Source organism: Trachypithecus francoisi, unplaced genomic scaffold (genome assembly GCF_009764315.1).
Source record: "Trachypithecus francoisi isolate TF-2019V2 unplaced genomic scaffold, Tfra_2.0 Lachesis_group0, whole genome shotgun sequence".
Classification (NCBI taxonomy): Eukaryota; Metazoa; Chordata; class Mammalia; order Primates; family Cercopithecidae; genus Trachypithecus; species Trachypithecus francoisi.
The window spans coordinates 96,470,937-96,478,692 of record NW_022681453.1 but is presented as its reverse complement, the minus strand read 5'-3'; the positions used below and the strand labels follow the sequence as shown (position 1 = coordinate 96,478,692).

The following is a 7,756-nucleotide window of genomic DNA, read 5'->3' as shown; positions in this document are numbered from 1 at the left end:
AAAAGTGCTGATGGAGAAACTATAACAACTTGTCCTGAATACCTAACATAACTGATGAAAGTGGCTATGCTAAACAATAGACTTTTCAATGTAGAAGAAACCACCTTGTTTTAGAAGAATGTCATCTAGGACCTTCATAACTAGGGAAGAGAAATAACTGCCTGGCTTCAAAGCTTCAAAGGGAAGTCTGACTCTTGTTAGAGGCCAATGCAGCTGATGACTTTAATGTGAAGCCAATGTTCATTTACTATTCTGACAATCCTAGGCCCTTAAGAACAATGCTGAATCTACTCTGCATGTGTTCTAGAAATGAAACAAAGCCTGGATGACAACACATCTGTTTACAGCATGGTTTACTGAATATTTAAGCCCACTGTTGAGACATAGTGCTTAGAATAGAATTTTTTCAAACGATTACTTTTCATTTACAATGCACCTGGTCACCAAGAGCTCTAGTGGAGATGCACAAGTAGACTAATGTTTTTGTGCCTCCTAACACATCTATTCTGCAGTCCATGAGTCAAGAAATAATTTGACTTTCAGGTCTTATTATTTAATAAATATATTTTGTAAGGCTACAGCTGCCATAAATAGTAGTCACAGTGATACCTCTGATAGACCTGAAAAATCACTTAAATCTGCAAAGTAAATTGGAAATCTCCTGGAAAGGATTCATTCTCCTAGATGCTTAAAAACATTTGTGTGATTCATTTAAGAAGGACAAGTATCAACATTAACAGGAGCTTAGAAAAAGAGGATTCCAAACCTCATGGTTGACTTTGAGAAGTTTAAGACTTGAACCGAGGAAGTAACTACAGATCTGGTAAAAATGTCAAGGGAACTAGAATTAGAAGTGGAATCTGAAGATGTGACTGAACTACTACATCCTCGTGGTAAAACTTGAACAGATGAGGAGTTGCTTCTTACAAATAACCTAAATAAGTGGTTTCTTTGGAGATGAAATTTATTCCTAGGAAAAAAGCTATGAACATTATCAAAACGACAACAAAAATTACATAATTTGGGCCCTGTCCTTTAAATATGGCTTTCCCAGGTGCGCGCGACAATGTGAGGAGCAGGGAGGAGTGTGTGTGGTGTGTGGCCGCCACCTGGGCAAGAGCCACCGCAAACCATGAGTTGAGTAAATTCTGGAGGGATCCTGCCTCCATTGGAGCCTTTGCAGTCAGGCGGCTGTGAACTGTGAGCTAGAGTGAAGCAGAAATCTAGGAAGATGAGCTCCAAGATGGTCATAAGTGAACCAGGACTGAATTAGGATATTTTCCTCAAAAATGGCCTTAAGACATTTTTCTCTTGAGAAAATTATAAAGATCATTCCATGGCCCCAAGTTTAAAAGAACTATGTGTTTTATCAAACAGCGAGCAGAGGAGTTATGTGGACTTGTTGATTAAATATGCAAAGATCCCTGCAAATTTCAAAGCTGTTGGAATAAATACAAATGACTTCTTGCACTCTTTCGATATGAAAAAAAAAAAAAATGTGAATGAAGAAGTGACTGGGTTCCTACAGTTTTTCCAGAATTCTGCCAGGAAATGTGCACAGGATTATAATATGCTTTCCGGTGATGTTTGCCTCTTCACAGAGAAAATTTTAAGAGCTTGCATTGAACAAGTGGAAAATGTACCTAGAATTCCATACTCTCCACGAGGTCACCAGCTTAATGGTATTCTTCCTATTCAAAATAGAGATGGAATTAAAGTCAGAAAAACTCTTCCTGCAATGGGCAAGGTAAAATATGTGAAAACAGTATTTCCCTCAATGCCTATAAAGTTGTAGCTCTCAAAAGATGATATATCTACCATTGAATTGCCAGAACGAACAGCTGAAACTATGCATTATGATATTAGAAAAGATCCAAATGCAGAGAAGCTTGTTTCAAGACATCACTCTCAGCTAGCTCTAACTAGTCAATCATTATTTACCTTATTAAATAATCATGGACCAATGTACAAACAACAGTGAGAACATCCAGTATTGATTCAAGTAATACCTGTTGCAGGTTCAAAACCAGTTAAAGTAATATAAATGAATTCACCACTTCCCCGAAATAAAATAACTATGAGAGAGAGAAATCAAATCTTTCATGAAGTTCCATTAAAATTTATGATACCCCAAAACACATCTGTTCCAGTATCTGCAGTCTTTATGGACAAACCTGAAGAGTTTGTGTCTGAAATGGACAAGTCCCGTGAAGTCAATGAGTGCTGAAATATTGAGACTCTTGAAAATTTGTATCTGGATTTCGATGATGACGTCACAGAACTTGAAACTTTTGGAGTAACCACCACCAAAGCATCAAAGTCACCAATTCCAGCAAGAGCTTCCATAGTACCTAACATGGCAGATGCTCCTGCAGCCCCCAAAGCAGTAACTACATTTGTGGCACCAAGTGCACCAGACATTACTGTTAATTCTAGAAGTTTATCTCAGATTCTGATGAAACAATTGCAAAAGGAGAAACAATTGGTCACTGGTATGGATGGTGGCCCTGAAGAGTGCAAAAATAAAGATAATCAGGGATTTGAATCATCTGGTGATAAGGTATCAAATTCTGACAAGTCTTTGAAGCAAGATAGTGACTTGAAAACACCTGATGCCTTACAGTTAGAAAATTCTTAGGAAATTGAAACTTCTAATAAAAATGATACAACTGTAGACATGGTACATGCTGATGGTGAAAGACCCAATGTTCTGGAAAACCTGGACAACTCAAAGGAAAAGACTGTTAGATCAGAAGCAGCTAAAACTGAAGATACAGTTCTCTTCAACTGTGATACAGATGAGGAGTGTTTAATCATTGATACAGAGTGTAAAAATAATAGTGATGGAAAGACAGATGTTGTGGGTTCTAAGTTAAGTTCTAGACCAGTTAGTCCAAATTCTTCCTCAGGACAGGCTTCTGTAGGAAACCAGACATACTGCTTGTAGGCCTGCAGAGTAATGTGTTTTGTAAAAAATACTTATCAAATGAGTATATAAAACATATGATCCAGTTGGAGAAATTTTAAAAATGCAGGATAAGCTCTTAAAGCCAATTTCCAGAAAAGTACCCCAATTGTCCTTAATGAATTTAGAAAATTCTAAACAGTCTTCTGTTTCTTAGCAATTGTCTGTTCCTTCAGATAGCTCTAGTTGACTGAAATCTGGATGGCCTTCTGCATTTCAGAAGCCCAAAGGACGATTGCCCTATGAACTTCAGGACTATGTTGAAGATACATAGGAATACCTAGTTCCTCAAGAAGGAAGTTTGTTTATAATTTATTTAGCCTGCAAGACCTGTTGTTTCTCATGTTGCCACAGTGTCCAGAGGATAGAGACAAGACCATGTTCTAAAAAAAACAGAAGAAAATCAGAAGACAATTTCCATTTTATGTACTATCTAAAGTAGAGTATCAGGCTTGTTATGGAGTTGAAGCTCTGATTGGAAGTGAACTTTGTCACTTATGGACTGAAAGTTTATTGCATTCCAGCAGCTCATTTTATGTTGGGCATATCAGTGCTTTTACTTCAAAGCCTTTTCCTACTGGAATAAATTACCTCAGAAGAATTAAAAGAAAAGCTTTCAGCATTCAAGATTTCCAATTTATTTAACATCCTCCAACACATTCTAAAGAAATTAAGTAGCTTGCAGGAGAGTTTCTACTAGTTATATCATACAGCAGAAGATTCTTCACTCCTGATCTATAAGGTCTGTGATGGAAAAGTTACTAGGACAGCATACAATTTGTATAAAACCCATTGTGGCCTTCCTGATGTATCTTCCAGTCTCTTAGGTCCCTGGGTCCCATTAGATCCCAGCCTGTTATTACCATATCATATCCATCATGGAAGAATACCTTGTACTTTTCCACCTAAATCACTGGATATCACAACACAACGAAAGTTGGTGGAACCAGAATGCCTGTACGCAGCCACAGGATTCCAGTTTCCATAGAAGCCAAAAGCAGTTGCTTGCCTGCTCAGCAAGCTGAAACTGAAGGAGTATTTCCAAATAAAAGAAAAATAACTTGAGGACTGAACCATGGAAAATTAAATTAAAAAACAGTTATAGCAATGTTTAATGTAGAAAAGTTTGAGGGAAAATACGACTAACAGATCAGTAGGTAAGAGGAACATTTTTCCTGTAGTATCCTGAAGAGTTCTTAGAGTGCCTAGAAAAAAATATGTTGGCTGTGTGAAGAAATGCTTCAACTAAAATGGAATGTTATGCTTTTCACCCTTAAAGTCCGAGGAGGATCTTGATATGTTTTAACATGACCATGGCAGGGAAATATATAAAGAAGAAAAATATTTTTACATTAAACCTTTTCTAAAAATTATAAATAGAAAAATAATTTGCCCTTTTTTTATCAAGAACAACACTGTTCTGATAGACTGACTCTGTTGAGACTGACTCAAAAAGTTAAATATTGCCAATGTTGAAGATAATTATGAGCATTGCAAACCTTGTTTCTGACCCATTTTGATGGTGTCTATATACTCCTTTAAAATGATGAATGCTGCAAGTTAAAATTACATAACTTAGTTAAGAAAGCAGTGGAAGTGTTTCAGAAGATTGACTCCAATTTTGAAAGACGTTTTACTGTAGGCGAAATGCTACCAAACATCATTGCATGCTACAGAGAAACCTTTCAAGAAAGGAAAAGTCAATTGATGAGGCAAACTTTATAGTTGTTTTCGTTTAAGAAATCGCTACAGCCACCACGACCTTTAGCAACACCATCCTAATCTATAAGCAGCCATCAGCATTGAGGGAAGATCTTCCACCAGCTAAGTCTTTCCACTATGACTCACTGAAGGCTCAGGTGATCATTAGCATTTTTTTAATAATAAAATATTTTTAAATTAAGATACATGCATTGTTTTTTATACTGTGTGCTGTTGAACACAGAACAGGCTACAATATTGTATAAACATAATTTTCATATGTCCTGGGAAATGAAGAAAAATTGTGTGACTTGCTTTATTGCAATATTTACTTTTTTGAGGTGATCTGGAAGTGAACTCACAATATCTCCAAGGTATGCCTGTGTTTACTACTATTAATATTCCGTATGAAAGAAGGTATGAATACCTCAGTGTTTAATTCCTTGAAATTATAAAGGAAAACACTTTACCATGTGCACATTATCATCCCTAGTCTTATTTCTTTAAGTGATAAAGAGAAAAAACTAGAGAGGAAGCCATAGTGGGAAAATCAGGCCAGGGTTTGTCCAGGAGCAGGTAGGAATCCCTCAAACCGGTAACAATGTTGACAATGAGATAGGCCAAAAAGTGGAGAACTATATTCTAGAATACCTTTTGACAGAAGGATGTATGTAACATCAGAATAAGTATTTATGTTCTTTGTGCTTTTTTTGTTCTTGCCTTCAGAGTAAAGGGTGTTGGATGATATGGTAAGTAAAGTCTTTTGATTTGTTATTATATCACCTTGCTTGGAGGTGTATCACAAGCAATATACCCTAAAGGATGTAAGTTGAATTTTTATACTTCTTTTTTTTCTTTCTCTGTTTTTTTTTTTTGTAATAAGACAATGTTGTAAAATAATAATCAAGATGCTTTCCACTTTGTAACACTACTACCCTCCCTCATTTTTTTCTGAAATGACCTAGCCAACACCCTAGAGCAGTTAATCAGTTATTATATTTTCAGTGTGAACAGTGAAGAAATTGACAGACTGGTTCAAAGTATAACATTTGAAAGAATCCTTGCAGAGCAATTTTAAACTTTATTCGAGTATTTATATGTGTGCACATGTACGTATGTATGTGTGTTTCTTGTATCATAGAAGGAATCTCGACATCCTGGGATGCCAAAGAAAGAAAAAGCAGAGAGTTAGATGGATATTGAGGGCTTCTTATCCATCAGCACTCCCTAGTCCATTAGTTATAGGCCCTGATATACATTTTGTGGGATTGAGTAATTAAGAGAACCTGTATCCAACTTCCTTTTGAAGACAGAAAAGCAGAGCAAACTGGTAAAAGTTTCCACCACCCTCTAGAGAAAGAGTCAGTAAAGGAGTAATAGCTATGTTTGTAGCCAAGGTCAAAGAGGTCAATACAGACATTATAAATACCAGTAAAAGAAGATGTACCTGAGACACTGGGAATGTACTACAATTAGAGGCTTTAATTCATTTTTTAGCAAGCAATTATGAATCTCCTAATGTTTTTCTGGTGTTATTTTATTATAACCATCTCAAGTTGTCAAGAGCAACCTGCCATCTTTCCCCATCTAAGAAAATCCTAGTTATCATTCTCATCCTTTTATTTTTTTGCCAAAAGATTTTGATTTTTATGTTAACTGCACAAGTAGAATAAAAAAAAAAAAACTTAGGCTAAAATTAATATTTTACCATGCTTATATTCACATCACAGAGGCCAAAGCCCTGTGAGACAATTTCCAGTAAGCAGTAATTCTGATTTCATTGTTCATAGCAAGTAGGGAAGGCATTATTCCATGAAATGTGATTAAATTTCATGTTGGGAAGTTTGAGTGTGAAACTATCTAGGCTTTTTTGTGCTTAAGTAGAGGACAGGAATTTGAAAATGATAACACTGAGAAGTTATTCACTTCACACATTCCCCTTAAAATGAGTAGTAAGATAATCTTAACCTTCATGTTTATGAAATAATGTAGGTGAAGAGAAACCATTTCAAAGGAGATGTAAGAATATTTCTTAATTTAGGTTTATCTTCCAATAAGTTTTCTTTTCTTTTCTTTTTTTTTTTTTGAGACGGAGTCTCGCTCTGTCGCCCAGGCTGGAGTGCAGTGGCTGGATCTCAGCTCACTGCAAGCTCCGCCTCCCGGGTTCCCGCCATTCTCCTGCCTCAGCCTCCTGAGTAGATGGGACCACAGGCGCCCGCCACCTCGCCCAGCTAGATTTTTGGATTTTTGTTAGTAGAGACGGGGTTTCACCGTGTTAACCAGGATGGTCTCGATCTCCTGACCTCGTGATCCACCCGTCTCGGCCTCCCAAAGTGCTGGGAGGCTTGAGCCTCTGCGCCCGGCCCCAAGAAGTTATTTTAAATGTGTAAACATTAATTTTGATTTTGCATGCAAACTGCCTAACCCCATGTCTGGCACACAGTAGCCTCTCAATAAGTAGTTAGGTTTTTTTTTTGTTGGTTAGCAATATTACTATTAACATCACTTGGTAACTGAATGTAGTTTATCAGGTTGAATATATATACAACCATTCAACATATTTTAGTTGACTTTATCTGATAAAATAAAGTTCATTAGGTAAAATATTAAGTTCACGAATAAACACAGATTTTACTAACTTTGTCGGTACATAACATTGGAAACAAAGAATCAAATATAAAATATAGACACTGGTCGGGCGCAGTGGCTCATGCCTCTAATCCCAGCACTTTGGGAGGGTAGGGCGGGTGTATCGCTTAAGGTCAGGAGTACAAGACCAGCCTGGCCAACACGCTGAAACCCTTGTTGCTACTAAAAATACAAAAATTAGCTGTCTGTGGTGGCCTGTGCCTCTAATCCCAGTTACTCGGGAGGCTGAGGCATGAGAATTGTTTGAACCTGGGAGGCGGAGTTTGCAGTGAGCTGAGATCACACCACTGCACTCCAGCCTGGGCGACGGAGTATGAAAAACTATCTCAAAAAAACAAACAAACAAATACATACATACATAAATACATAAAATATAGACATTGTAAAATATACTGCTTTTATGGATTATCTCCTTGAAAACATTAAAATAACTACTGTTGA

The 7,756-nt window shown here is 36.8% G+C and overlaps 1 pseudogene; it reads left to right on the top strand.

Moving 5' to 3' along the window:
• Positions 1-977: 977 nt before the first annotated feature.
• LOC117076824 lies at positions 978-4,030 on the top strand (annotated as a pseudogene).
• Positions 4,031-7,756: the final 3,726 nt, after the last annotated feature.